We start from the raw sequence: 4,215 nt of genomic DNA on the forward strand, positions 1-4,215 counted from the left end.
AGGGGACATAGGGACAGAAAAAGTGACTTTGTTTTATAATATGTAGTGATTTATAAAAAAATAAATAGTATTTTCATATTGAATATTTTTAAGCTGAAAATTTAGTAAGAAGTAGTAGATGAAAGACAGCTTTTTTATTTTCATGAAAGGTATGAAGGCTTCGGCATAGCCGAAGACAGCCCCTTTTTACTTGTTTTTCTGTTAATACTATCTATTTCCAGATAATTAAAATGATGCAAAATATATAGAAAAAATAAAATATAAAATATAAAATACAAATTTACTGTTGGCAACATGTTCTTTTAGTCTCAAGCATAAGCGGTCGTGATTAAATCATAGCACGTATCAGACAGAAACTAGATGACCTAATAGAATAAGCATAACCATCGCATTTCAATTTTCTTTCAAAGCTAAAAATTTAGGTATTTTTTTAACCCTTTAGTGACCATAGGTATAATATAGGTTTTGACTGCATAGGGACATACTTTGATTTTTAAATATCCTTAATGTGATTGATTATTTCATTTTAGCTTACACCTTAGAAAAAAATGCCAAAATTAAAACAATTATTTCAATTTATTTACACGAGTTTTCGTTAATCGTTTTATGTTATTTTTTTTGCTTTCCCATGGTTTTTAAGGAGCCGATATGGACTATACTTTTCGAAACAACAGCTTGACTTCAAAATATCTATAACCTTTCGATTGCTTATCTTTATTTAGAATCTGTAAAATTTATGTCCAGAAAAGTTAAGAAATATCTAAAAAAAGGGAAAAGTAACATTTTAATAGAATTTAAAAATTAAAAATTCTTTAACTCTTGCTTCAACAAATGAGAAACTCTACCAGAACACCTTGGGCACTGCGCCTCCTACTTCGCTTCCATAGCGCTTGTATTTATGTAGTTTTCATATACACATACACATACGTAACTATATAGTACTTATCTTACTATATTCGCACCACCTCCTCCATGCTTTTTACACTCCCCACCCCCCTCCGCCCCATAGCCCCTCACTCACTCGACTCCAGGCTGCCCTTTGTTTACACGCTCACACCACGCCAGCAGTTCTTGCACCTCGCGCGTATAAAAATCCACCTGCGCCGCTTCATCGCACGCCGCTTCTTCATCAATACTCAAGTCGCACGTCAGCCCGCAACTTTTCAAACCCACCCCGACACCTTTCGATGCCATTCCACACCCTGCGCCACTGCCGACTATAACACATTGTTCGACCGGTCACACATGTGGCCCTTGCGGATGAGCCGACATGCTGCCACCACTGCCACAACCGCTGCCGCTGCCACTAATTAGCAAGCTACGTTCACTCGCCACGCTGCTGGGTGCATAAATTAGCTCACAATCACCATTTTGCAATATTTTATGTTGTTGTTGGTGACGCTCTTCAGCGCTCTCCGAACACGAACTAAGCGAACTGCTGCCAGCAATGCTGCTGCTATTACTTTTAGCTGCGCTGCTGCCGCTGCTGGTCATCATGAGATTAGTGCTACCGCTGCCATAGCCACTACCAGCGCGATAGGAGGCGCGTACGAAGGGTTGTTGTTGTTGCTGTTGTGATTGTGTGCGCCAATTGTTGCCGCTGTTGGGGCTGAGTGTTATGGCGACACTGGGATGTACTTGATTTGATGGCGGTAAAGGCAGTAAGTGTTGTTGTTGTTGCTGATGATGCTGCTGCTGTTGCTTTGGCTCCTCATCGACTTTCACATACAACCGCTCCATGTCGCCATCCAGCTCCCCATCAGCTGTGTGATGGAGCGCCTGGTCGTCCTCGTGCGACATCAGCATGGCCATGGGCGAGGGCGAGCCGCCACAGCCGGAGTCCGCGAGTCCGTTGTAGCAGAATGAGCCGGCATCTAGGTCAAGTAAATTTTTCGAGAACTCTGTGGTGCTCGTGTCATTGCCGTTGTTGTGATTGTTGTTGTTCAAGGCATTCAATTTCTGTAATTGCAACTTCTCAGCGCTCATGCTGGGGCTATGCTGCTGTGTTTGTTGTTGTTGCTGCTGTTGCATTATAACCGAGCTGGCGACGTAAAGTGCCAACGCCGGCAAATTGCTGATGCAAAGGTTGCAATTGCAGCTGTTGTTGTTGTTGCTGCTGTTGCAGTTCACCTGCCGTATCATAGGTGTGACAGCCGCTCAACTTATTCTCTGTGATATGAATCTTCTCCTTGGCATAGTAGTATTGCTCCGAATAGGCGGAACGATTGCTCATGTTGCTCGGATAGACTTCACTGGCCACCGACATGGGTTGGTAAATATTGCCCATTGAGTGTTGTTGTTGGTGGTGCTGCTGTAGCTGTTGCTGATGTTGCTGTTGTTGCTGGTGATAGTGTGGATGCATAGGTCTTTGATCCGGCTGTTGAAATTGCTGTTGCAGCTGTTGTTGCTGTTGCTGCATACGAAAATCACCTGGTCGTTGCTGATAACGTGGCTGTTGCTGGTGCTGACCACCAACAATCACACCACTGCCACCATTCAATATGGCCGATGTGGCGTAGGGTGCTGGCGAGCCTGCCTCATGCCGTTGTATGCCACCACAGCCATATTCACTGGGCGCTTTGCCGAAACTTGACACTTCCGCATATTCGGTGGGAATGTTGGAATACTCGCCGACATATCTGCAATGGTAGTGATAACACAAAGAGAATAGAGAAAAAAGTCCATTAGAAAGCATTTTATGAATTGCGGTTATGAATTATCGGTAGCTACGTACAAATTTTGGTTGATAAAATTGTGCATAACTACATACATATATATGTACATAAAAACTTACAAAATACTTATAGTAAAGGGAAGGTAGCGCTTGGCGCATGCAGACATAGGAAATATAGTGAAATTTTTGAATATTTCACTCTTTCAATGAAATCATAATTTCAAAGCTTTTCAGTGGATTTGGTGCGATTTATAGTCGCGCATCGCTGACTTTCAGGCACAGTTGGCAAAAGACAAAAAAAAACAGCGCAAGGGTATTAACTGATAAATCGTCGTGAGGCTGCAAATGGGCGCTTGATAGAAATGTTGAAGACTGCGATTTTTTAACGAGTTCACAAAAATACAAATATATTTCACGAGTTGAAAGCAGGGGCTGTATGAATTGTAAACACACCTATCCTCAATCCAAAATAAGTTGAATGAAAATGCCTATTAAAATGGTTCCCTGCATCTTATTCCAGCTATTTCATGATTTCAAAATCCATTCCGAATGAAATCTTAGCTGATCGTTTAGCAGTTTTTTCAACAATTACTTTTTTCGATCTATAAATCTTTTCAATTACATTTTTATTTTTATTTTTTTGTCAATTTAATGTAACAATTTATTTTATAATTACGAAAAAATAATTATGGAATTGAAAAATAACTGATATTTACTATAAAATGATACAAGATTAATAAAAAGAACGATTTAGTTTGAACCAAATAATTTATTTTAACCAAATATTGTATATTTTAATATACAATGTAAAATTTAAATATGTATGGAGGAGTATTCTACGACCGTTCCTCTTAATCTTTCTTGGTAGGAAGGATCATCTATCACGTTGATTTTGTAGCGGTTCCAAATATTTAAGAAGCCTCTATGAACTGATTCACCTGGCTGCTCCGACCACAATCCAAATTCTTCGCCATCCAAAAAATGCAAGGAATGCTCAAGATGTTCAAAAATTACGTGAATTTTCAATGTCACAGAAAAGCAGGTTTATTAAAAATTGTTAAGCATATTATCAAAAAATTGTGACCTCCATCCATCATCATTTTAACGAATACATGGCCAGTTATACCCCTTTTCTCTGAAACGAACTCTAAAATTTCTTCTGCGTCTGCCCATACTACAGGTCTTCTACGTAAGTTTAGTCTCTGAATTTGAAACATCAAATTCGCATACATCGCTTTTGTATATACTATCCAGTGTTTTTGCTCTTTCTTTTTTATTTTGTTTGAGATAATAAGGTGGAACAGATTTTCTACCTGCAATACTTCGTAAAAAATTCGAATTTTTTTTCATCTGTTTAGCTGAAGAGCCAGTATTGGCGTGATAATTATCTACAGCTTCAGTAGTGAAAACAACAGGTTTTTTTTCAACTGGATTGAAAGTTACTCTTAACTTACGGTCCATTGTACTCAAATTCAATGACTTGTTTTGATGACTAGATGTGCTACCACCATTAAAGTCGCTAGATAAATCAATTTTCCTTT

The 4,215-nt window shown here is 39.2% G+C and overlaps 1 pseudogene; it reads right to left on the bottom strand.

Annotated features, from left to right (window-relative positions):
- Window positions 1-1,028: 1,028 nt before the first annotated feature.
- Window positions 1,029-2,506, bottom strand: LOC118755911 (annotated as a pseudogene).
- Between the last annotated feature and the right edge of the window lie 1,709 nt (window positions 2,507-4,215).

Source organism: Rhagoletis pomonella, unplaced genomic scaffold (genome assembly GCF_013731165.1).
Source record: "Rhagoletis pomonella isolate Grant_MI unplaced genomic scaffold, Rhpom_1.0 Rhpom_scaffold_07892, whole genome shotgun sequence".
In the NCBI taxonomy this organism is placed as follows: Eukaryota; Metazoa; Arthropoda; class Insecta; order Diptera; family Tephritidae; genus Rhagoletis; species Rhagoletis pomonella.